This window comes from Loxodonta africana, chromosome 2, assembly GCF_030014295.1.
Source record: "Loxodonta africana isolate mLoxAfr1 chromosome 2, mLoxAfr1.hap2, whole genome shotgun sequence".
Taxonomy (NCBI): domain Eukaryota; kingdom Metazoa; phylum Chordata; class Mammalia; order Proboscidea; family Elephantidae; genus Loxodonta; species Loxodonta africana.
In genome coordinates this window covers 736,695-763,569 of record NC_087343.1, presented here as the reverse complement: position 1 = coordinate 763,569, position 26,875 = coordinate 736,695, and the positions used below count along the sequence as shown (strand labels likewise).

At 49.4% G+C, this 26,875-nt stretch overlaps 1 protein-coding gene across 2 annotated transcripts in view; it reads left to right on the top strand.

Moving 5' to 3' along the window:
* Window positions 1-1,255: 1,255 nt before the first annotated feature.
* Window positions 1,256-26,875, top strand: part of TPPP (tubulin polymerization promoting protein) — a 58,114-nt gene continuing 32,494 nt past the window's right edge. The window contains exon 1 of one of the 2 annotated variants that reach the window (XM_064270302.1): window positions 1,256-1,317. The gene's annotated coding sequence lies outside the window, so the exon portion shown is untranslated. The remainder of the gene's footprint in view (window positions 1,318-26,875) is intronic. The other variant, XM_064270303.1, reaches the window with a different exon arrangement.

The following is a 26,875-nucleotide window of genomic DNA, read 5'->3' as shown; positions in this document are numbered from 1 at the left end:
GGAGGCGCGTGTGGGGAGGGTTCTGGAGGCGTGTGTGGGGAGGGGCCTGGAGGCCTATATGGGGAGGGTCCTGGAGCCCTGTGTGGGGAGGGGTCTGGAGGCGTGTGTGGGGAGGGCTCTGGAGGCTTGTTTGGGGAGGGGCCTGGAGATGCGTGTGGGGAGGGGTCTGGAAGTGTGTATGTGGGGGCATATATTTCCCCAGGGCGAGGACAGAGCCTGAGGTGGCAGCGGCGGTGGGGAGGGGGTCAGGGTCGCAAATCAGCCCCACCGGAACCACAGCAATGAAGCTGGACTCTCCCATCTCCTCCACACCCCGCCGCTGTGCCTCTCATCCGCCACGGAGGGGAGCGCTGGGGTCCCGGAGGAACACGACCTTGGCAGCGGGGGGCGCGGGTCGGGGGGCAGGGTCGCGCAGGCCTGGAAGACGGAGCCGGCCTCTGCACCCGAGCCCCAGCCCCGGCCCCCCAGCTGCGCCGTAGCCCCCCTAGAGCCCGCAGGAAGGGAAGGGCAGTAAGAGGCGCACCAGGCGAGGCTGCCAAGCCTGCGGCTGCCATCGGGTAACCAGGGGGGGCCGCGGGAGTTGAGGCTTGGAGCCAGGGTGGGTGTCGGGCCTGCAGCACGCGGCGGGACGGGGGTGGTGCAGCCACTGCTTGTCCCCGGGGCGGGGGCGCCGGGGAGCTTCGACTTGAGGCGGCGCGGGGGGCGGTGGCCGGAAGGACCTGCCTTTGGCTCGGCCGACCCCCGCCTCGGCCACACGTCCCGTTGGACCCCAGCGCTTCCCGCTCGGTGGCGGACGCGTGTCCGGGGAGCCCCGCGCTCCAGGCTGCGCCGACGCCCACGCCCGGCCCTGGAGGTGCGTCCGGGCTCTGGGCTCCTCCCGCCGCGTACACTCGCCGGGCGCCCGCGGGGCGCGGAGGTCTGGGCTGCGGCCGTCCCCAGGGCCTCCCAGCGTGGGCTTCCCGCTGCCCGCAGGCCCGGGCCGCACCCTGCGTGGAGCCGGCGCGCCCGATGGCCAGCGGGCCCTGCGCGGAGCCGGCCTTGTAAGGCAGAGGCGGCGCTCGGAGCCCCGCTCCCCCGCACGGTGCGCTCCGAGCGCTCCCGGGGCGGGGTCTGGGCGGAACCGGGCGCCGCGGCCAATGAGCGAGCAGGGCGAGGGGCGGTGCTGGGCCAAGGGCGGGTCCGGAGGCGGAGCGGGGGCAGGCCTGGGCGGGGCGGGCAGGCCGGGGGCGGTGGCGCGAGCGCAGCGCGCTGGACACTCGGGTCGGCGGCGGGGCCAGGTCGCGACGGCGTCGCTGCTGCAGTCCTTGCATCTCCGAGGTAAGCGGCTCCCAGGTGGCCGCCGCCAGGGCTCGTGCGGGGTGCGGCTCAGGGTCACGGGTGCGGCGTGAACAGCTCCCCGCCAGGGCGCAGGGCCCTCACCCGCCCGGCTCTGCCTGCCACCTGCGCCCGCGGGCCTGGAGCTTCTTCCCGCAGCCAGCCGGGCCAGTGCGCCGTCCCTCTTTGAGCTCCGCCGTCCGGGGGCCTCGGGCTGCCAGGCGGTGCTGGAGCTCGGATCCGGGCTTCCCGCGGGCGGCGTGGAGGCTGCGCTGGGAAACGCGGGTCTGGTGGCGCGCGCCACCCACTCGGCCGGCTGCGCAGGGGCGAGTCTGGCAAGGAACGGGTTATAATTGGGCCCTAAAAGAGGCGCTTTGGGCTTCGAATACAGCCTCCTCTTTCCTAGCGTCCGTGTTTAGCGCGACAAAGGACGCCCCCTTCTGCCCCTTCCTCCACCGGAGCCGGCCGCAGCCGCGCGCGCCCCGGCCCTCTCCTCATCCGGCTCCATAAACACCATTTACTGACACTAGGCCAAGGTGCCCTGCCCGAGCCGCTGCGTCCCTATGTCTTCCAGAGAGACGTGGAAATTAGGGCTTCTGAACACAGCAAGGCTTTGAGACGATCACTGACCACAGCGAGGCCCGTTTGGTGTCCATAGCCGCAGAATGAACTTGACCCTTTGGCAATGACTCTGCTGCTGGTTGGGGGTCCAAGGCCAGATCTCTAATGGGTCCTCCTCCTGTGTCATTGACACCATTGTCATTATAGGTGAGAGTGGAGGTTCACAGTATGCCAATACAGAAACTCCCCCAGGGGTGTCATGCTATCTTATCACATGTTTGCATATAAAGAAGCCATCTAGACAGTGGCGCCGGCTGCCAAGTTTGCTTTTTCACACCCTCTGGGGAGCAGTGCCCTGGCTCCCAAGGACCCAGGGAACCTTTCATCAGTGTTTCAGTTGGGTGAATGAATCCTTAAAATGCAGTGATAAGAAATCCCTCAGAGGCCAGCTTTGCCGACACTGCTGTCTTAAACGCCTTCGTGTCCTCTCTGAGGGCCAGACACCTCTGCAGGGACTCTGTCTGTGCCGCCCGCCTCTGATCGTTGATCACACATCCGTGTGCAAGGTCTCTGGGAGCCACAGAAAAATGGACGGGTTTCCACCTCTGCCTCCTGGGATTCCCCTCCGCAAGGATAGCAAACCCTGCAGAGGGTCCCCGCCCCTGAAAAAGAACCCAAACCAAGCCTGCCTGTCGCAGAATAGAACTGCGACATAGAGTGGTTCTCGGCTGTAAGCCTACAGAAGCAGGTCACCACCAGGCTTTTCTCCTGTGGAGCCGCTGGGTGGATTTGGACCTTCAACCTTTCTTAGTAGCTGAAAGCAAACTGTTTGTGCCACCCAGGACCTTCCCGGCCCCTGGTGGGCGAACAGTAAATGCTGGCGGGAGCACCAAGTACACTGGGTGGAGAACTTGGGGCAGGCAGAAGTGTGTGTGTGCACGTGTGTGTGTGCGTGTGCCAGGCTGGGGGTTGGCGGTCAGGCAGACTGCCAGCCCCATCCTTACACTGAGCGCTGTGGCATCGGACAGTAGCCGTGATCCCGTCCCTGGTGCTAGACCCCCTTCCCACCACAGGAGCCACAGCGGATGGGTCTTGGGGCTGGGGACAGGCAGGAGGGGGTGAGCGTCCTGGAATTGTGCGGGTGTGTGTGTGTTTATGGGGGAAGGGCCACGGCTCTCCTTAGAGGTACGAAGAAACCTCCGGCTCAGAAAGGCGCCGTAACCTGAGGGCTGCGTGAAGCGGTTCTCCTGTCCACCATCACGCGGCGAAGGAGGCTGCAGGCTGGTGCTGTGGCTGGAGGGAGCTGTGCTGCCTGTGTTTTCATCTCAGCCCTGGTTTGACTGGCCTTCCTGAATCCTTTCAAGTGTCAGTAAATCACTTCTAACTGCGATAAAATGGGCTGTAAGTGCTCACTGTGGAAAATGTGCAAATCTCAGGGGAATTTTAAAGAGAAATTTTAAAGCACTCATTGCGCACTCAGGTGTGAGGGACGCTTTGCGGTCCGATTGCCCTACCGTGCAGCCTCCTTGGGGCGGGAGGAGCCGCAGGCAGAGAGCCCTGAGAATTAGAAGCTTCCTCCTGAGGCGGCTGCAGCCCAGCCTATTTATAGCTGGTGATGTTGCTGTGAGGCCAGGCGCGTGCACAAGGGACCAGATCGGGGGATCTTGGGCATGAGGTGAGGGGCAGGGCTGTGCTTTGGAGAAGCAGGATATGCCCCGTACTCAGCCCAGGCCAGCAGGCAGAGCCACCACTGATAGGACACTTGGGGCTAGGAACCTCCTGCTTCCATGGCTGCGGGGTTACCCGCAGCACCTGGCCATGTCCACCAAGGGTGCTGGCCTAGTGCCCAGGCCATTTGAGCCGCAAATGGCCCACCAGGCAGGCTCTGCATCAGGCAGGACCTCAGGAATCAAACTCAGGCTGCTTAAGCAGGTCTTCACTGGCTCCTGTGACTGGAAGAAAGGGTGCAGCCGCCGGTGTGGGATTCAGGGCCTCCGGGGCTCGGGAGCCAGCTCCAGCTCTTCTGTGCACTCTCTCCCCACTGCCTAGCCCCTCCTGGGGAGACCTGTGCCCTCCTTGTCGGGGGAAGATACCACAGCATCCCAGTCCACAGCACTCCAACCTGTGGAATCCTGACCCACAGAACCCCAACTCACAGCACCCCGACCCACAGCACCCCTGACCCACGGCACCCTGACCCATGACACCCTGACCCATGGCACCCTGACCCACGGCACCCCGACCCACTAAACCCTGACCCGCTGAAACCCTGACCCACTGAACCTTGGCCCACAGCATCCCAGCCACCCATGTCCCCGGCCCCCTGCATTCCCCATGCAGGACATCTGTGCTCAGTGGATGCCCGCACAGAGAAGGAGTCTCCTTTCTGAGCATCCATGTGCCAGTCCTGGGAATGGCCTTGACTGGCTTTGCTGGGGTCAGTGGTGCAGCTTCTGTGGGCAGCAGCCCCTCCCCCAATCACATGGCCTGGAGGAGGGACGGGTGCGTACAGGACAGCGGGGGACTGTTATCAAAACCAGGCAGACAGAAACAGCAGCTGTCCCCAAACCCCGGCTCCTGATGTGGGAATTGAGACCATTGTTAGTCCCATGCTTACCCTTCAGCTGTGGACGTGCAAGGATAATAAGGCAACTGTCAATAGTAACTTCGTGCCCAAATGCCCAGGTGCAGGGCCTTCCCTGGGGAAGGAATATAAACGTCTTCTGCTGTAGGGAAACGTCTTCTCCATCCCAGGCACTGGGAGGCGAGCCCGCCCTGGGAGGAGTGCTTGCGTGACTTCCTTTCTCTGTAACAACACTTGTGAAGGAAGGGCTGGTTCTCACCTTTCTCCAAGCCCCTGAGCTGTGCCTGCCTGGCGTTCTGCTGCCCCGATGCCTGGAGGCTTGGAAGACTGAGAGTGCTTTGTGCTCTGGCGTTCGCCTTTTGGCACAATAAATGGGACGCCCTGCTATCCCCCGTGATCCTTTCTCCCTGGCTCCTGTGGGTACCAGCCACCCCTCCTGAGGTCTCATCTGCCACTTCTGGTACCCACTCGTTCAACAGTTGTGTGTCCAGATGCCAGGTGAGTGAGCCAACACTCCTGCCCTTGGGAGCAGCCACCCAGCCTCTCCCGCAACCCCTTTTCAGACTCACAGCAGCCCACCTGACCCATCTCCACTGTACAGTGGACGACAGGGCAGTCAGGTTCTGCACTGCCTCTGTGGGTGGGGTTGAGGGGGGCAGCAGGCCTGGAGGTCCTACTCCAGAGTGAGTGCTAAACAAATGCTTCACCTGCTGTTCCATCTGGCACCCCGAGCTTCCCAGAGCCTGAGTGCTGCCCTGGTCACTCGTGCCCTGTCAGGCGCGTGAAGTTGGGACACACCCTTCTTATCAGTGGAGGCGTCCACAGTGCTCTTCCTGCCTGAGATGCCTGTTTGCTTAATGACCCTCAGCCCCACGCTGGCTCTCCTTGCTTGGGTTATCTAATGCTAGGCCACATGACGCCCCAAAGCCTTAAAACAAGACAGCATTTATTTTCCTCTCAAATCTGCCATTTGGGCTGGGCTAGGTGGAACACCTCATCTGCTCCACTTGGTGTTGATGGTACCTGCGGGCCAGGCTGTTGCGGCTCCTTCGCTTAGTCCTGTTTCCGGAAGACTGACATGGTTGGTGGGGTGGCGGGCTCCTCTGTCCCTTTGTGGATGGTCTCTGCAGCAATAGTTCCCCGCAGTTCAGGGTGCCCGCGTCTGTGTCCTGGGGGAACCCAGTGAGAGCCGTGCCACCTTCTATGGCCTGGTGTCGCTTCTGCATTCTGTGGTCAAGGCATTTATGGAAGTTCCTCCAGGCTCCAGGGGAGGGTAGAGTGTCTACATCTCCGGCAAGGAGAGCGAGTGGCCGGGCTGTGAGTCTGCATGGCCGTTGTTGGAGCATAGAGTCCGCCCTTTCCCTAGGAACCCCGCGGGCAGATCCAGAGGTCATCCTTTATCAGGGATGGTAGCTAACCACATGTTCACCCCTGACCTCGATTCTGTGGGTCCGCAGTCCTGTTCTCCATGCCCCGTCCCCATGGTTAGGCACCACCCAGCCCCTCCTGGACCCCGCGCTCGTCCCCTGGACCTTCTGTCCTTGCCGGCTGCTCTGATCTCCTGGCTTAGGGACGTCCTTTGGGGGGACAGCCCTGTCAGCCCCCTCTCACCCTCCCCCACTGCACACTGGTCTGGAGATGACTGCTGCTTCCCAGGCCTCTTTGCTTGGTCCTCCTGGTTCTTTACACTCGATGAGGCACCAGGTTCTGCAGACGTTGCGACTCAGTCTCTCTGTGCGAGGCCTTCTGCATCCTTGCTGCCATTTTCTCTGAGAGCCATCATTGCTTTCTGCTGGAGTGGTCCTATTTCCTCCTGAAACTGCCCTACACAGGAAGAATGGGTTACTCTCCCTTGAGTATTTTCCAAGCATGTCCCTACTCAGAAATGGGGGCACTGCGTCAAGGTCCAGAGAGCAAGGCCCAGACCCGAGCATGGCATTTTTAGCCCCTGGAAGCCAGCCCGGCCTCTGTTCCACACTGCCCTGCCCATTGTTGGCCCCGAGTTCTTACAGCGGCTGCCCCAAGTGTGTGTCGCCTCCCCTCAGCTCACCTGGCTCTCCAGAGGCCACCCAAGTGCCCATCCCCTTTGTCCTCCAAGGGACACAGTGTGGGTGCCTCTGTTGGTGTCTGACCCCCTCCTCCTGGCCCTTGAACTTCCTCCCAGGGCTCTGGCTGGGAATCACTGAAAGGTCTCCATCCTTATTTAAGGAGTGGGCTGTGGGAAGAGCCTGGGCTGGAAAATCATGTCATGAGGTTCATCTGGACTCACCCCCACCACCTGGCTCTTCTACCCCAGCCTTTGCCGGATTGTTCTGTCCCCAGATGCTCCTATAGCCAGCACCTTCTTGTCCTACATGGGTGTGCCTGGTCACCCCCTGGAGTCATATCTGCAGTTTTATTTTGTGCACACCAGCTACTCCTGGTTGCTGTTTTCTTGTCTTCCAGTGGTGGTGGGGGCGGGGGGGATGGGGAATGGTCTTTGCTTTTTGTTGTAGTTTTACCACTATCACACTTGGTCACGAACACTATGATGTCGTTTTGTTGGTATTTTTCTAAAGTTTATATATATATGAAATCAGTGCACTTACCCTATGGAAGTGTCTCATCTCCATCCATCGTGCTGTTGGGAATAGCTGCAGTCTGTTCATTGTCCCTGCGTGTAGTATCCCCTTCTGTGGGCACACCACTGTGTATCCATTGTGTACTGGATGGGTGTTTGGGTTATGTCCGTCTCTTGCCATTCCTGTGGTGGTCTTTGGGCACACATGCCAGCATTTCTGCTGGGCACACACCTGGAGTGGGACTGTGGAGAGGGTCGGTTATGCACATCATCAGACTTCCTGGTTCATGCCAATCTGTTTTCCAACGTGGGTAAAGCAGTTCACATCCCCTCCACCAATTCTCTGTGGCTTCGCGGCCTCACTAGCACTTGGCATTGTCAGTCTTTTTAGTTTTAGCCATCCTGGTGGGTGTGTAGTCCTACCTGATATGGAGTCTCGTTTGCATTTCCTGATTATGCTAAAGAGGTTTGCACTTCTGTGTGTGTTGGGCATTTGGATATCCTCTTTTGTGAAGTACTTGTTCAAGTCTCCTGCCCATTTTTTAAAAAAATTTTTTTTGCGCTTTAAGTGAAAGTTTATAATTTAAGTCGGTTTCTCATACAAAAACTTATATACACATTGTTATGTGACCCTGGTGCTCTCCCTACAATGTGACAGCACACTCCTTCTCTCCAACCTGTATTTCCCATGTCCATTCAACCAGCTCCTGCCCCTCTCTGCCTTTTCATCTCACCTCCAGACAGGAGCTGCCCACATAGCCTCATGTGTCTACCAGAGCTAAGAAGCACACTCTTTACCAGTATGATTTTATGTCTTATGGTCTAATCTTTGTCTGAGGAGTTGTCTTGCCAATTTTTCTATTGAGTTATCTATCTTTTTGTTATTGATCTGTAGGGGTTCTTTATATATTCTGGATACCAGCCAGTATTTGCTATGTGTAACAAACATCTACTTGTGACTGGCCTTTTCTCTCCATTAATGATGTTTTTTGATGAACAGAAGTTCTTCATTTTAATCTGGTGCCATGTAACAATCCTTTTCTTTACAGATCATGCTTTTTGTGTCCTGTGCAACAGATCTTTCCCTATCCCAAAGACCTAAAGGTATTTTAATACATTACCTTGTGGAAGCTTTATTGTTTTTCTTTCCCACTTTGATCTACCATATACCTCAACTGGTGGTGCTATGGGTCAATTTTCATTTTTTCCCCAAATGTCTATTCAATTGACCCACCTCCATTTATGGAAAAGTTTATCTTTTCCCTCTTTTTCTGCAGGGCCACTTTTCTCCTCATCAAGTGTCTATGTATGCTTGGGTCTGTTTGGGGCTGTGTCCGCTCCATGACTGATTTATCAGTCTTTGCACCAACACCACACGTCACACTGTCTTCACCTCTGTGTTTTATAATAATCTTGATGTCCAGTGGAGCAAAGTTTCCCACCTTGTTCTTCTTCAAGATTGCTTGCCTATTCTTGGTCCCTTGCCTTTCCGTATACGTTTTGGATTCCGCCTGTCTGGATGCCTAGACGTAAAGAATGTTGGGAACTTTTCTTTGGCTTACATTAAAACTTTGGATGAACCTAGGAGGGACTGGCATCTGCCTTGGTCATTAGTGCTGCTATAACAGAAACACCACAAGTGGGTGGTTTTAACAAAAAGAAATTTATTTCCTCATAGCTTAGGAGGCTAGAAGCCCGAATTCAGGGTGCCGGCTTTAGGGCAAGGCTTTCTCTCTCTGTGGGCTCTGGAGAAAGGTCCTTGTCTCTTCTGAGCTTCTGCTCCTGGGTCATCTCCATGTGGCTTGGCATCTCTTTCCCCCATCTCTGCTTGCTTCTCTGTTCCTAATCTCCTCATTTTATATCTCAAAGGTGATTACCTTAAACACACTCTATACTGATTCTCTTAACATAACAAAGGAAACCCATTCCCAAATGGGATTATAATTACAGGTATAAAACTAAAAAACCCATTGCTGTCAAGTTGATTCCAACCCATGGCGATCCTATAGAACAGAGTGAAACTGCTCCATAGGGTTTCCAAGGAGTGGTTGGTGGATTTGAGCTGCTGACCTTTCGGTTAGCAGCTGAACACTTACCCACATTTATAAAAAAGAGGCACCAAACCCGTTGCCATCGAGTCAATTCTGACTCATAGAGACCCTATTGGACAGAGTAGAACTGCCCCTTAGGGTTTCTAAGAAGCGGCTGGTGGATTTGAACTCCTAACTTTTTGATTAGCAGCCAAACGCTTAACCACAGGTACAGGAGTTAGGATTTACAGCATATATTTTTTGGGGACACAATTCAATCCATAACAGCACCTTTATATATTCGGACTTTTTTTTTTATTGTGGTGAATATATCGGTAACAAACATTTACCGTTTCCACAGTCTTCACACATACAGTCCAGTGACGTTAAAACCATCACCATAAACCGTTTGTGAATTTCCCTATCACCCTTAACAGAAGCTCAGTGTCCCCTAGGTGTTGTGACTTCCCTTCTCCCTCCCATCCCTGGTAACCACTGATAAACCGTGATCTCTACACACTTACCTGTTCTAGATATTTCATGTACTGGTGAGTGGGGCCATATAACATCTTTGCTTTTGTGACTGACTGATTTCATGCGGCGTAATGTTTTCGAGGTCCACCCATCCACCCATGTTGTAGCATGTATCAGTACTTCATTTCTCTTTGTGGCTGAGTAATATTCTGTATATTCAGATTTTAATCCATGTTGATAATATAGCTTTCCATTTAAGTTTTTTTTTTATTCCTTATAATAATGCTTTACAGTTTTCTGTGTTGATAGTCTTTTACATCTTTTGTTAGATTTATTCCAGGTAATTGATATTTTTTCATTACATTTTATATTTTAAATGGTTTATTTAGAAACTACCTTTTCTTGTCTGTTTCAGCTGGTGCGTGTAAGTAAAGTTTGATTTTGATCTACTGACGATGTATCTAGCAACCTTGCTAAACTCACTTATTGATTATAGTAATCATCTCTTGATTCCCCTGAATTTTGTACGTACACAATCATCGCAGCTGCAAACAGTAGCGGTTTTATTTCTTCCCGTCCAGTGCTCGTATCCCTTATTTCCTTCTCTTACCTGTGTGCTGATACAGTGAATGGACGTGATGATAGCGTACACCCTTGTCTTATTTAAACTTGAAAAGAAAAGCATTCAATATGACATTGGTAAGTGTGGTGAAATGCATTTCTTTGTGTAGCCTTTTGCATTGGTTCTTTGGAAAAACAGAGATTTTTTCCCCTAAGCCCTGAGGTGCTACCTCTACCCTAGTTTTCTGCCCCAAAGGGTTTGTTATATTTCCTGGGTAAGCTGTAAAACAACTTGGTTTGATACTTTTTGTCTGGTCCTGGCTGCAGCCTGCCCTGTGACTGATGTGCACCTTGTGGAGACTGGTCAATAGACTATGCAAATGAGATGTCTGTAGCCTACTATGTGTGATGGTTAAGATTGTGTGTCAACTTGGCTGGGCCATGATTCTCAGTGTTTTGGCAGTGGTATAATGCTGTGATCACTTTCCTATTGAAATTTGATGTGATCACCCCATGGTGGAATCTGCTGAGTGGTACCAGTGAGGGTGGGGCCTGTGGTGACTCACTGTCCCCTCAGCCTTCATCTCTCCACCTCCTGCTGCCTACTTCCTTCCTGCTCACCTTGCAAAGTTTTTTGGCTTGTTCTGGATCCTGCAGCTGCCTCTTGTTCATCTGACCCCTGGTTCTTGAGACTTGAGCTAGCAGCTTATCTGCCAACCTTGGGATTTGTCTATCTGCACAGCCTGCGAGCAAGAGTCCTGCTCTTCAACCTGCTGATCTTGGGTTCACCCGTCCCTGTGGCTACGTGAATCAGGAGAAGCCTCTATCCTGATCCACAGACTTGGAATGTTCCAGCCTCTACAATTGTGTGAGCTATTTCCTTGATATAAATCTCTCTCTCTGTATATATTTATATGCTTTACTGGTTTTGCTTCTCTAGAGAACCCAGATTAAGATACTATGCAAATGAGGGGATTGGTCAGTTCGTGGCCATGGTGGGCGTATCATGCCGTGATATTGATGAGGAGTTTGTGTATATAAGCAGCAAACTTCACAGAGATTTTTTCAGACAGAAAGAAGCAGGAAGAGAAACAGCAGGAAGAAGCAGAAGGAAGAAAGAAGAGAGAAGAAGCAGAGAGAGAGGAGGCAAGGAACCTCTTAAAAGAGCTATAACATGGTCAGGGCTGTAACACTGAAGAAGGTGACAGGCTTGAAAGTGGCCCTGCAGCAGAGCTGGTGGCAACAGATGGCAGGACCAAGAGGAACCTGTCCCAAGGGGCTGAGAGGAACCTGTCCTGAGGAGGCTGAGAGGAACCTGTCCTGAGGGGGCTGAGAGGAACCTGTCCTGAGGAGGCTGAGAGGAACCTGTCCTGAGGGGGCTGAGAGGAACCTGTCCTGAGGGGGCTGAGAGGAGCCTGTCCTGAGGAGGCTGAGAGGAGCCTGTGCTGAGGGGGCTGAGGGGAGGCCTATCCTCAGAAGACTGACAGGAGATCTGTCCTCAGTGGAGTGAGAGGAGGCCTGCACAGTTGACAAGAGCTGAGAGAACTGCCCTGCACTGAAGAAGGGAGACTTTGCCTACATGCTTCCTGATCCTGATCCTGAGCTGTAGCCTGTCGATCTTTTGTTTTTTTTAATTGTGCCTTGGATGAAGGTTTACATGGCAATTTACTTTCTCATTTAATAATTAATACACATACTGTTTTTTGACATTGGTTGCCAACCCCACTACGTGTCAACACTCCCCTCTTCTTGGCCTTGGATTCCCCGTTACCAGCTTTCCTATCCCCTCCTGCCTTCTTGTCCTTGCACCTGGGCTGATGTGTCCATTTAGTCTCACTTGTTTTATGCTGTTGTTCTTGCTGTTAGGTGCCATTGAGTCGGTTCCAACTCATGGTGAACCTGTGTCCCATGGAACAAAACACTGCCCGGTCCTGCGCCATCCTCACAAAGGTGTTATGCTTGATCCCATTTTTGCAGCCATTGTGTCAATCCATCTTGTTGAGGGTCTTCCTCTTTTCCCCTGACCCTGTACTTTATCAAGCATGACATCCTTCTCCAGGGACTGATACCTTCCGGACAACATGTCCAAAGTATCTAAGATGCAGCCTCGCCATCCTCGCTTCTAAGGAGCATTCTAGTTGTACTTCGTCCAAGGGAGATTTATTTCCTGTTTTGGCAGTCCATGGTATATTCAATATTCTTCACCAATACCACAATTCAAAGGTGTCAGCTCATCTTTGGTCTTCCTTATTCATCGTACGGCTTTCACACAGATATGATGCAATTGAAAATACCATGGCTTGGGTCAAGTGCACCTTAGTCTTCAAGATGACATCTTTGCTTTTCAACACTTTAAAGAGGTCCTTTGCAGCAGATTTGCCCAATGCAATGTGTCTCTTGGTTTCTTGACTCCTGCTTCCATGGATGTTGATTGTAGATCCAAGCAAAATGAAACCCTTGACAAATTCAATCTTTTCTCGGTTTATCATCATGTGGCTTATAGGTCCAGTTGTGAGGATTTTTGTTTTCTTTATGTTGAAGTGTAGTCAATACTGAAGGCTGTGGTCTTTGATCTTCATCAGTAAGTGTTTCAAGTCATCTTCACTTTCAGCAAGCAAGGTTGTGTCATCTGCATAATGCAGGTTGTCAATGAGCCTTCCTCCAATCCTGATACCCCATTCTTCTTCATATAGTCCAGCTTCTCCGATTATGTGATTGGCATACAAATTGAATAGGTATGGTGAAAGAATATAACCCTGAAGCACACCTTTCCTGACTTTAAGCCACTCGGTAGCCCCTTGCTCTGTCCAAACAACTGTCCAAACAACTGCCTCTTGATCTATGTACAGGTTCCTCATGAGCACAATTAAGTGTTCTGGAATTCCCATTCTTTGCAATGTTATCCATAATTCGTTATGACCCACACAGTCAAATGCCTTTGCACAGTCAATAAAACACAGGTAAACATCCTTCTGGTATTCTCTGCTTTCAGCCAGGATCCATTTGACATCAGCAATGATATCCCTGGTTCCACATCCTCTTCTGAAACCGGCCTGAATTTCTGGCAGTTTCTTGTCGATATATCGATGCAGCTGCTTTTGAATGCTCTTCAGCAAAATTTGCTTGCATGTGATACTAATGATATTGTTCAATAACTTCCACATTCGGTTGGATCACCTTTCTTGGGAATAGGCATAAATATGGATCTCTTTCAGTCGGTTGGCAAGGTAACTGTCTTCGAAATTTATTGGCATAAATGAGTGAGCACTTCAGCACTACATACATTTGTTGAAATATCTCAATTGGTATTCCATCAATTCCTGAAGCCTTGTTTTTTGCCAATGCCTTCAGAGCAGCTTGGACTTATTCCTTCAGTACCATTGGTTCCTGATCCTATGCTACCTCTTGAAATGATTGAACATTGACTAATTCTTTCTGATATAATGACTCTGTGTATTCCTTCCATCTCCTTTTGATGCTTCCTGCATCATTTAATATTTTCTCCATAGAATCCTTCACTATTTTAACTTGAGGCTTGAATTTTTTCTTTGGTTCTTTCAGCTTGAGAAATGCTGGGTGTGTTCTTCCCTTTTGGTTTTCTATCCCCAGCTCTTTGCACATGTCATTGTAATACTTTGTCTTCTCGAGCCACCCTTTTAAATCTTCTGTTCAGTTCTTTTACCTCATCATTTCTTCCTTTTCCTTTAGCTGCTCAATGTTCCAGAGCAAGTTTCAGAGTCTCCTCTGACATCCATCTTGGTTTTTTCTTTCTTTCCTGTCTTTTCAATGACCTCTTGCTTACTTCATGTATGATATCCTTGATGTCATTCCACAACTTGTCCGGTCTTTGGTCATTAGTGTTCAATGCGTCAAATCTATTCTTGAGATGGTTTCTAAATAAAAAAAAAAAAATTTTTTTTTTTTTTTGGTACTGAAAGTTGTGCTTTGGCTCTTGTCAACTTGCTTTGATTTTCTTCAGTTTCAACTTGAACTTCCATACGAGCAATTGATGATCTGTTCCACAGTTGTCACGTGGCCTTGTTCTGACTGATGATATTGAGCTTTTTCAGCATCTCTTTCCACAGATGTAGTCGATTTGTTTCCTGTGTATACCATCTGGCGAGGTCCACATGTCTGTCAGTTTGTTGTACTATGGGGGCTTGTGTGTTGCTGTGATGCTGGAAGCAATTCCGCCAGTATTCAGATACCAGCAAGGTCACCCATGGAGAACAGGTTTCAGCTGAGATTTCAGACTAAGGCAGACTAGGAAGAAGGACCCAGCAGTCTACTTCTGAAAAGAATTAGCCAGTGAAAACCTATGAATAGCAGCAGAACATTGTCTGATATAGTGCTGGAAGATGAGCCCCCCAGGTTGGAAGGTACTCAAAAGACGACTGGGGAAGAGCTGCCTTCTCAAAGTAAAGTCGACCTTAATGACATGGATGGAGTCAAGCTTTCGGGACCTTCATTTGCTGATGTGGCATGATTCAAAATGAGAAGACACAGCTGCAAACATCCGTTAATAATTGGAACCTGGAATGTATGAAGTGTGAATTTAGGAAAGTTGGAAATCATCAAAAATGAAATGGAACGTATAAACGCATAGACATCAATATCCTAGTCTACTATGCTGGGAATGACAACTTGAAGAGGAATGGTGTTGCATTCATCATCCAAAAGAGCATTTCAAAATCTATCCTGAAGTACAATGCTGACAGTGATAGGATAATATCCATACGCTACAAGGAAGACCAGTTAATCTGACTATCATTTAAATGTACTCACCAACCACTAAGACCAAAGATGAAGAGACTGAAGATTTTTATCAGCTTCTGCAGTCTGAAATTGATCGAACATGTAATCAAGATGCATTGATAATTACTGGTGATTGGAATGTGAAAGTTGGATACAAAGAAGAAGGATATAGTAGTTGGAAAATACTGCTTTGGTGATAGGAACAATGCAGGAGATTGAATGATAGAATTTTGCAAGACCAACAACTTAGTTTATGGGCCTGTCTAATCATTGGTTGAAACCCTGGTGGCATAGTGGTTAAGTGCTACAGCTGCTATCCAAAAGGTTGGCAGTTCAGATCTACCCAGGTACTCCTTGGAAACTCTATGGGACAGTTCTACTCTGTCCTATAGGGTTATGAGTCGGAATCTACTTGCTGGCAATGGGTTTGTTTGTTTTTTTCTTTTGTTTAAATCATTGGTGGAAGGGTGACTCTCAGGGGTGACTTAAGTACTGAGTTAAAAAGTGTCCGGGTGCCATGCTCTGGGGGTTGGTTTTTCCAGTCTCTGTCAGACAACTAAATCTGTTTTTTTTTTCATGAGTTAGAATTTTGTTCTACATTTTTCTCCAGCTCTGCCTGGGACCCTCTATTGCGATCCCTGTCAGAACAGTTGATGGTGGTAGCTGGGCACCATCTAGTTGTGCTGAACTCAGTCTGGTGGAGGCTGTGGTAGTTGTGGTCCATTAGCCTATTGATCTTGATCCTGAGTTGTACCCTGTTGCTTCCTTAATAAACCACTTAACTGTAAGTATGATCTGTGAGTTCTGTGTGACCATTGCAACAGATTACCAAACCCAAAGAGAAGTAGAGTGCTGTGGGAGGGATGGCTGGTGTCAGAACTGGTAAAAAGGTTGGAGAGAGAAGGTATGTCTGACCCCCACCTCATAGGGATCAGCCTTGAGCTGTTCTTGATTTGCATTATGCCCCCCAAAGTTAGACAGGTTCTGAAGACACTACTGTTGGTGCGATTTCACAGTGTGATGATTTCTGCAAGGTGTTTTGGGAGGTATTCTTTATCAAATTAAGGGACTGTCTTTTTCTAATTTGCTAAGTATTTTTATGGTGAGTAGATGTTAAATTTTGTCAGATGGTTTTCTTGTATTTATTGAGATAATTTTTATCTTCTGTTTATTAATGTGATGAATTATATTGATTAATTTTTAATGTTAAACCCATCTTGCATTCCTGGCATGAATCCAACTTGATTGTAAAGTTTTGATGCTTTTTTCTGTATTACTGGATTCAGTTTGCTGATATTTTGTTTAGGACTTTTGCATTTATGTTCATAAATGAGATTGGCATAAAATTCTCTTTTCTTGTAACCAGGATTTTGGTACCAGGATTGTGCTAACCTTCTGAAATGGATTGGAGGGTGTTCTGTCTTTTACTCTTCTTTGGAATAATTTGTGTAAGATCAGCATTATTTCTTCTTTTGCCGTTGGGTGAAATCTGCTGACGAAGCAATCTGGAGCTGGAGTTTTTCTTTTGAGAAAACCTTTAAGTAAAGACTGAAGTCCTTAGTAGTTAGAATGTCTAGAGCTTCTATTTCTTCTTGTGACAGTTTTGGGAATTTTTTTTTTTTTTTTAAGGAATTTGTCTATTTCATTTGAAACTTCAAATGCATTGGCCTAAAGTTATTTATAATACTCTGTTATTACCTGTTAATATGTTAATTAGGGGTGTTCTCATCTTCCATTGTTGACATTGGATATTATTACCTCTCTTTTTCTTAATCTCTTCAGGTATTTATCAACTCTATTAGGGTTTTTAAAGCACCAACTTTTGATTTTGTTGACCCTCTCTCTCTATTGTAGATTTGTTTTCTAATTTATTAATTTTCACTTGTGCCTTCATTATTTATTTATTTGGCCTTAATTTGCTGCTCTTTTCTAACTTCTTAGATGGCTGCTTAGCTCCCTGATTTTCAGATATATCTGTGTCTACATTTAGATCTCTACGTTCACATCTGCATCTATATCTACTTATGTTTTCCCCACCTCCCACAAGTTTGACATGTTGTATTTTCATTTTATTTGGTTCACAGTATTTATAATTTTCACTGTGGAATATCCTATGATCGCTGAGTTATTTAGAAGTATATTTTTTAACTTTCAATCATATAGGAATTTTCCGGTTATCATTTTGGTTTTTATTTCTAGTTCAATTTTACTATATTCAGAAAACATACTCTGTATACTTTTAATTTTTTGAAATTTGTTGACACGTTTCACAGTCTAATGTGGTCAGTTTTTGTAAATCTTCTGTGTGTGCTTGTAAAGAGCGTAAATTGTGCAGCTATTGAGTACTATAGTCTACATGTGCTCTTTAGGCAAGTTTGTGACATGGTGTTCAAGTGTTCTATATCTTTACCAATTTTTTAACTTAAAAAAAAAAATCAGTTTCAGAGAGGTATCTTAAAATTTTCCACTGTGTATGGACTTTCTATTCCTCCCTTTAGTTTTGTCAATATTTTGCTTCATTCATTTTCAGGCTGTGTTGTTTAGGTGTATGTTAAGTTGAAATTTTTCTATCTTCTTGGTGAATTAAACCTCTTGTTACTTAGAAATATTCCTTCTTATCTCCAGTAATATATTTTGTCCTAAAGTCTACTTTTCCTGATATTAATGTAACTGTATTATCTTTCTTTTTAAAATTTTTTGTTGTAAAATACAAATAACATAAAATTTGCCATTTTAATCATTTTTAAGTTTACATTTGGTGGCATTTACTATATGCATGGAGCCCTGGTGGCACAGTGGTTAAGTGTTCGGGTGCTAATCAAAAGATGGGCAGTTTGAATCCACCAGCTGCTCCTTGGAAACCCTGTGTTCCCAAGGCAGTTCTACTCTGTCCTGTAGGGTCTCTATGAGTCAGAATTGACTAAACAACAATGGGTTTGTTTTTTTTTTAATTATATTTACAATGTTGTGCAGCCATCACCACTATTTATTTCCAAAATATTTCATCACCCCACACAGATACTCTGTACCCATTAAGCAGGAACTCCCCATTTCCTCCTCCCCTACTCCCTGGTGACCACTAATCTACCTTCTGTCTCTGTGCATTTGCCTATTATGGATATTTCATGTAAGTGGAATCAGACAACATTTGTCATTTTGTGTCTGTCTTCTTTCACCAGCGTAATGTTTTCAAGGTTCATCCATGCCGTTCATCCATGCCATAGCTTGTGTCAGAGTTTCATTTCTCGTTATGGCTGCACAGCAGCTTTATTTTGATTAGTGTTTGCATGATATTTATTTTTCTATTCTTATTTTTTCAAACTTTCAAAATCCTTATGTTTAAGATGCATATCCTATAAATAGCATAGAGTTGGGCTTTGTTTAATTTTGTTTTATTTTTATCCACTCTGACAATCTTTGTCACTTAATTGAAATAGTCCATTTATATTTAATGTAATTACTGATAACTTTGAGTTAAATCTACCATTTTACTGTGTTAGTTCTCCTTTTCTTGTCTATGTTCCTTCTTCCTTTTTTTTCTTTTTTAACTTCTTTTGGGTTAAATATGTTTTTAATATTCCATCTTCCTTCCCCTCATTTGTTTGGAAGTTACTCTTTAACTGTTCTTTTAGTGGTTACTTTAGAGATAATAGGAACTTTTGATTTATCAAGTCTAATCTATTTTTTTAAATATTAATCAGTACTTTCAGCCTCTCTCCATAAATGCAGTGCTCTTAGAACACTTAGCCCCACTTACCTCCTTCCAACTCATGTATCATGGCTATCATGTATTTTAATTTCACATTACATTACAGTTATTTTTACTTTGTATTATCAATATTTGTTAAAATAGTATTTTTGTTTTATGTCATTGATAGTTAATTTGTTCACATATTTTCATTTTCATTGTTCTTATTGCTGTTGAATCTCTGAAATGGGAGCATTTTTCTTCTGCCTAGTGAATGCGCTTTAGTATTTTAGTGCGAGTCTGTTGGCATCATATGTCATCCCATTTTTGAAAGATATTTTCACTAGATATAAGAATTTGGGGTTGACAGTTCTTTTCCATCAGCACTTTAATTGTATCATCCCATTGCCATCTGATTTCTAATGTTTTTATTGAAGTTAGCTCTCAGTATAATAGTTGCTCCTTTGAAAGTAATACAGCTGTTTTCTCTAGCCAATTTTAAGATCTTTTCTTTGAATTTGATTTTCAGCAAAAATTTTCCTGTTTGGGGTTTGTAGGGATTCTTGAACCTATAACCTGACACTTTTAATTAGATTTGGAAAATTCTTCGGGTACCTTTTTTGCTGTTTTCTCCTTCTCCTTCCAGGACTCTAATTACATGTATGTTATACCATCTCACTGAACCCAGCCTATCACTGTCTCTTCTGTATTACCCATCCTTTTTCTTTCCTTGTTTCCTTCCAGGTGTTTTCTTTTGACCTAATTTCCAGTACAATAATTCTCTTTAAAGCTCTTTTGAATCTGCTGTGCTGTTAAACCTTTCCACTGAGTTCTGAATTTTAGTTATTGTAAATTTTTTTTTAAGGGCTAGAATTTCTAATTGGTTCTTTTATCAAAACTGCGATGTATATTTTTACAGTTTCCCAGTTCTTAGCTGAAATTCACCATCTTGTCCTGTTTCTTTTTATATAGTGCACATAATTATTTTAAAGTCAGTGTCTGATCAAGCTTCAATAGCTGAAACCTCTGGATCATTTCTACTGCTTGTTGATTCTACTGATTCTTTTTTTTCCCCTCATGTGCCTGATTACTTTTTATTGTAAAATGTATTTCTAAAAATTCATAGAAATACTTTGATGTCTAGGATGGCAGAGAGTGTTTGTGTTTGTCCTGCCTGGCACTTTTGGGCACTGTCAGTCCAGGATCACCTTAATCTAATTTCATGGATTCAGAGGAGCTGAGCTGTAATCCCTGCAAGGGCCAGTCTACTCCCAGTTCACCCTTACCCCTAGGGTGCATCCCCTCAGGAACAGCTGTTAAAGCAGTGCTCAGTCTCTCAGCACCCCCACTTCCTGTTCCAGAACGAGGTCTTGGCTGGTTATTTTTGTCTCACTTGTTACTGCTTAGATGTCTTCAGGAAGATGAGTTTTCCAAGTGTCCATTTTTCCTAGTTGCCCTCAGTCGAGAGTTGGCCTGTACTATAGATTGAATTGTGTTCCCCAAACGTGTATGTTGGAATCTTAATCCATCTACCTATGAATGTAATCCCATTTGGGGAATAGGGTTTTCTTTATTTGTTAAAGAAGTCATAACAGTGTAGGGTGTGTCCTAGTCACTTCTGAGTTAATAAAAGAACAGATTAGTCACAGAAGCAAGATGCCATGTGGGGATCACCAAGGAATGGAGGAACGCCAGGACTACAGAAGCTGAGAGAGACAACGATCTTACCCCAGAGCCAACAGAGAGAGGCTCTGCCCAGAGCCAGTGCCCTGAATTTGGACTCCTAGCCTCCTGAACTGTGAGAAAATAAATTCTTGTTCTTTAAAGCCGGTCACTTGTGGTGCTTCTGTTACAGCAGCAGTAGAAGATTAAGACAGCCTTCATCCTAGCCTCATCCTAGGAAGCGAAGTGTGACATCTGTGTTTTCCAAGCTCCAGTAGATTGCAGTGGGCATCCAGATGGGAAAGCACTTCACCTAGTCTGTGTGCCGCCTTTGGGACAGAACCACAGGTCCTAAGATTAAGCTTTCAAGAACAACACACCAGCGATGCGCACTTCTCTTTCGCAGAGTTCGTGCTTCATGTTAAATGTGCCTATGTTTTCCACATGTCTAATCCACAAAAAGCGACTAACTTACCTCAGCTTTTGCTTAATACTGCCATTTTCCTTCCTAACCAAAATGCTCTTTTTGGGCCTCTTCAAACCATTGGCTGACTTTAGGGCAGAGAGAATCTTTGTGGCCTGGTGTATGACTATGTCCACTCATTATGAAGTGCCCCCATTTGTCAGCCAGGCTCTGGGGTTAGTGACATTGACCAGGAGCAGACAGCCCCTCCTGCAGCTCTTCTCTGCTGGCTGGTTGGATCCTCTCTGTTCCCTGAGTCAGCCTTGCTGCCTCAGCCTGCCTGGACGTGAGTAAACCCTTTCAATTCTCTGTGAGGCTTCAGGTTGACACTGGTGTGTCCGCATACCTTGTTTGTTCAGCCACGGCGTCTCTCAGAGCACCCCTACTCCAGCCTCGGCTGCCTTACCCCCAGGATAGGAGATTCTGCAGGGTCTTCCTGAGGCCTGGTCATTCGTTCAGTGAGAGCTACTCAGTGAGATCTAGAAGATGGCCGTACAGCACGCGAATGCATCAGAACTCTCCCCACATTAGCAGATTTCATGTTGTGGGTCTCTGTGCTTCTCCACCCATTATCTTTCCTCACATCGTATGTGTACCCATCCTTTTTTCTACCAAATATGCTCCACTCAAGGCCAGAATGGGCATCATAGAAGACAGATGCCATGCCCCCTACTTAAGACCTGTGCTGGCTTAGTGTGACATCGCGCACCCTGACCTGACCTCAAAGGGCCTCCAGGATCTGACCCCATCACCCTCCCACCACTCTTGCCCCTGGGCTGTCTGCGCCTAGCACCTCAATGGCCTGGCCTCCTCTGGGCCCTTGCACGTGCTATTCCCTCTGCAGGGATGCTGCCCCTTAGGTCTCAATTGCTGTGTGACTGAACTGCGGCTGCCGTAACAAAGTACCGTGCACCGGCTGGCTTAAAACAACAGAAATTTATCCTCTCACAGTTGTGGAGTCCAGGAGTCCAAAATCAGGGTGTCAGCAGGGCCTCAGTCACTCTGAAAGCTCTGGGAGAGATTCATGACTCTCTCTCCACGCTTCTGGTGGCCCCAGACGTTCCTTGGTTTGCCGCTGCAGCTTCATGTGGAGCCCTCACTCTGTCCCCTGTCTCCGTGTCTCTGCTTTTCTACAAGGACACCGCTCAGATAGGATCGAGACCCACCCTACCCCGGGATGACCTCATGTTAACTGATAACATTTCAGAGACCCTGTTTCCAAACAGAGTTACATTCCCAGGTGCCAGGGGTTGGGACTTGAACGGTTCTTTCTGGAGGACACAACGCAGACCGTAATAGGTGCTCTGTTGGCGGAACACCTTGTGTGCAGTTTTAAAGATGCAGAGTTGGATGTGCAATATTCAAACAACGTGGGATTTGATTTTCATTCTCATCTTCCACGGGAGCCGCTGTGGGCCAGCAGTCACCTGGGTGTCCCCTCCTTGCTTGGGATTGCTGTCAAAAGTCTCAGCAGACCCCTGAACATCACCCCAAGGGTCCTGGCCCCGAGAGACCCTGCCAGCCTCGCATAGCTGTGAGGTAGTCTGGGACGTCCTTGGCCTCCTCCATTCTTCCAGCCACGGGAGGTGCCCTGGGACAGCCTGGCAGTGAGTACCTGATAACTGGACTCTGAGCCAGTGGGGTCGGGTGGTTCCAAGACGTGGCTGCTTGCTCACTTCCTGACTGTCCTTGGTTCTGAGCCCACTCAGGACATTGGAGGCTTCCTGTGTTGTCGCCCCGGGGGGTTTCTTTCTCTGGACCTCCAACACCAGAGCAGGTTGTCCTGATTTCCTTACTCTTATATCCATGTGCAGATGTGCTTCCAATCGGTTGTTCTGGAAATAGCCAGGCTCCGGGTGTTATTCCACACATCCGGAGGGAAACTGAGGCAGCTATCTGAGAGGATCAGTCATTCCAACTGAGCGTCCAAGGGGGTGGAGCAGGTGCTTGAATGGCCTTTTGTTTCTGTAGGGGGCCGGGCCTAGGAGAAGGACATAGGAAGTGGCTGGGCAAGGCCTGGCTTTGGGGGGCTGGCCAGGCCTAGAGGACAGGCTCAGGGGCCTGACCTGGCACAGGGGACCCTGGTTCCTTGCTTCTTTTTCCCTGGGCCCCAGGCTGCATGATCCCACCTGCCCGAGCCTCAGCCAATGAGGGTCCCGCACACTGAAGCAACCTGGCTGAGCTCAAGGTGGGTGGATCGAGACCCTTATGCCTGCAAGACCAGCCAGTGCCCCAGGCAGGAGGCTCCACTAACCATCTGAACACAGCCGAGACGCCTCGGTGCCACCGGGGCAGGGGAAAAGGGTTTATCTGGGTTTTGTTCTGTCATTTCCTGTCCCTTCTCCCTCACTGGTCAGCTTCCCAGGATCCAGCTGTAAGGGAGCCCCTGTGGAACATTCTGGAGACTTTCTCCATACCAGAGGGCTGCTCTCAGCTCCTGCCCTTTCTGCACACTTTCTTTGGGGTCTCAGGATTGGCCTTAAGAGTCTCGTGTTTCCTGAAGGCGTCCCCATGGCCAGAGCCTGGATGTGGGTTGTCCCTAGTCAGCCCTGACCCCCACCCCAAGACCTGAGCCTGAAGACAAACACAGAGTGGCGCTGTCGTCACTCCCTGGCTCATGGAGGGCCACTGGCCTTATCAGCTCCTCAGGAATGTTTTCATTTCTACGCCCATGGAGGTTTCTCTGCCAGCAGGGGGGCTGGAGTGGGGGGGAGGTGGGGGGTTGGGGGGCTGACTACCAGGTTTCCATGTAGAAGCAGGGCTTAGCCACCACGGTGGCCTGGCGAGACCCTGGGCCTCAGCTCACGTCTGCTGACCCAGTGAGGGTCTAAGGGCTCCAGGGGGCTGGAGTGCTCGGGTCCGGCTGCGGTGGAGTGGCACCCCTTCTTGACCCTGCCCCTCCTTCAGTGCTGGGGCCCTGCAGGAGCCTCCTGGGCGTTGTGGGATGAGGTGGGGGTGAAGCCAGGGCCGCCTGGGCAGGGGCTGTGGGAGCCAGCCTCTCCCGTTAACAAGGTCGTCGACACCCACCCCTCCAGAAGCCCTGTACCTGCAGGGCCCCTAACCACCCCTGGGAGCCAGGCACTCTGCCTTCGGGAGACAAGGTGCTGAGGAGCTGGGGCTGGGGCGTTGCAGACCTGCCTGGTGCAGCTGGGGCCACATTGTGTCCACTGACCAGGACCAGAGCTGGGGGGCAGTCCCCAGCCCCGACGGCCTCTGGGTCATTGTGGATCCTTCCTCTGCAGAATCAGGGACTGACAGTGGACCCTCCTTTGCCACAGCTGCCAGGATCCCAACCCTGTGACACCACCCACAGTGATGTCCAGTTCATGAGGGAGCCCCTGACACCCAGGCTAGAGCCACTTCTCCAGGAATTGTGTGTTCATGGTCTTTGTGTTTGGGAGGGCAGGACTGCACCCACTCATGGGTGGAAAGTCTGAGGTGCAGGCAGGTCTTGGAGTCCCCAGTCAGGCCTGCAGAGCTAGAAGTCTGTATGATTGCCCCTGGGGCCCCTCCCCCGTCGGGCAATGAGCCCCTGGACACAGCAGGAGCCAGGGTGCTATGTGGGGTCTGGTGGCCAGAGGGGCCATCCTGGCTGGTGGGCTCAGGACAGGAGGGGCTGACGCAGGTGCCCCCAGGCTGAGGGGAGGTGCCCCCGGGCAGGGCAGGTGTCCCAGACAGCTCCCACAAAGCAAGAGACACTGGTCTGTCGTGCATCTTTCAGGGTCCCGGGAAGTAGGTGGGGACACTGGCAGGGCACAAGTTCCTGCATGGAGGGGCCACTGGAGAGGGCTGCAATGACCCTGGAGGCTGGGGTGGGGGGTTGGTGGCAGTGTGAGCAGTGGGCACAGAGTGGTCACGGGGCTAAGGCAGCTTGGGAAGCTGGTCTGAGTGTGGGAGGCAAGAGCCAGGGGGCGTGGGGCTCTGAGAACAGGAGTGGGCTGGTGTGGCCGAGCTGCCCAGCACCCTCCTCCCCACCCTCCTGCCTGCCCCTCTCTGCCCCTTGCTCCTCCTCTGACTGAGGGCTTGGCAGTGGGCTGAGGCCCTGGAAGCGTGTCTGGGGAGCGTGGAGGCTGTGGCTGCATGGGAACCACACCCAGGCTGCAGCGCGTGCCAGGGTGCCACAGTAGATGGCATGATGGAGGGCCCTCCTTGCCTGGGGAGTGCTCCGAGGGATGCAGCAGTTATTGGGACCCCCCCCCCGCCTGGGGGTACTAGGAGAGGCATGGTGGTCAGAGTCATGGCGATTGCTGTGTGCCTCCTCCTTCCTCTTGAACCCCAGGTGCATGTGCAGCCCAAGGAGTAAAGGGGTGAGAGAGGGTAGGCAAGAGACCCTGGGCTTTCACGGGGCTGGGTCCTGGGCATTGCTGTCTTTGTGTTTGGGAGAAGTCTCTTTGGGCTATTGGTGCTGAAAATCCTTGAGACCCAGAGCAGGAGTGTCTTGGTCATCTAGTGCTGCTATAACAGAAATGCCACAAGTGGGTGGCTGTAATAAAGAGAAAATTTTTTCTCATAGTCTAGCAGGCTACAAGTCCAAAGTCAGGGCGTCAGCTCCAGGAGAAGGATTTCTCTCTCTGTCAGCTCTGGAGGAAGGTCCTTGTCATCTATCTTCCCCTGGACTAGGAGCTTCTCAGTGCAGGAAACTTGGGTCTAAAGGGTGCGCTCTGCTGTGGTACTGCTTTCTTGGTGGTATGAGGTCCTCATGTCTCTCTGTTCACTTCTCTTTTTTATATCTCAAAAGAGATTGGCTCAAGACACAGTCCAATCTTATAGAGTGAGTACTGCCTCATTAACATACCTGCTGCTAGTCCCATGTCATCAACATCATAGAGATAGGATTTACAACACATAGGAAAAATCACATCAGATGGCAAAATGCTGGATGATCACACAATAGTGAAAATCATGGCCTAGCCAAGTTGATACATGTATTTTGGGGACACAATTCAATCCATATCAATGGGCGAGGGAGCATCCACACTGCCTGCCCATGGCCAGAGTGACCTGTGACCTGCCTTACCCCACCCACTGCACCTGTGAAGGGGTCGTGGTCAGGAGGAGTCCACTCTGCTTACTGACAGTGCAAGAACACACCTGGGAGTGCAGGGCACACCTGGGAGTTGAGGTACAAACCTGGGAGTGCAGGACACACCTAGGAACACAGGGCACACACTTGGGAGTGCAGGACACACCTGGGAGTACAGAGCACACCTGGGAGTGCAGGATACACCTGGGAACACAGGACACACACCTGGGAATGACGGGCACACATCCTTTTAACGCTTTCCTTCCAGACTCTTACTAAATTGTCTTATCTTCCCTAAAGGAAGAAAAGTGGAGCAACACAGGTGGGAGGGGACAAGAGGTCTGCCTTGCCCAGGGCGCAGACCCGCCGCACCTCCCCCAGAAAATGTGGGCCAGGAGAGGAGAGGGGAGCCCAGCGGGCCCGTGCCTGTGACTGGAGAAGGCAGCCCAGGCAGGCTGGTCTTAATTGTTAGTGTGGAAGTCTAGACATGCCCATATTCCGGCAGAGCCTCTGGCAGTGCCTGAATTTCTTTGTAAATTAAATTTATTACTATTACTACCATTATGAAAATGGCACATGCGTTTCACACATACAAGAGAGCGCAGGAACCATGTGCTCCCCCTGCCCCGACCAGGCAGGGTTCCCTAAATCCTTCCCCAGTCTCCAGTCCACCTGTCTTTAGCTCCCTTTTTCTGTTTTCAGAATGGGATGCGTCATTTCTGCTAGTCTGTATTCGGCTTCTCCACAGAACAAGCAAAAACCGTGGATATCTTTCCACATCAACAGATAGAGCCTAACTTGTTATTCTATTTTTGTTAAAAGAAAAAAGCAATTACATTTTATTAAAGTAACACATGTTCGTGGTAAAACAAAACAAAACACCCGGGAGAGAAGAGCTGAGACATTTTCTGTGGATTGGCCAAGAGGCTTTCCTCCCCAGCCCCGTCTAGTATCCCGTCCTGTCCCCTCTGCAGCCCAGACAACGTGTCCTGTGTCACCCACAGATGGGGCAGCATGGTGGGATGACAGCACTGCTCCTCCTGCCTCTCCTCTGCCTCCTTCTGCCCCGCTGCAGCCTGTCCTAGGGGGCCCTTTGCCTCTTACATCATCATGTGTGGATCAGAATATTCAATCTGAAATTGTAGTTGAACCTCTTCTGAGAACTGACTCCACACTGATTCCATCCAAGCACCACAACAC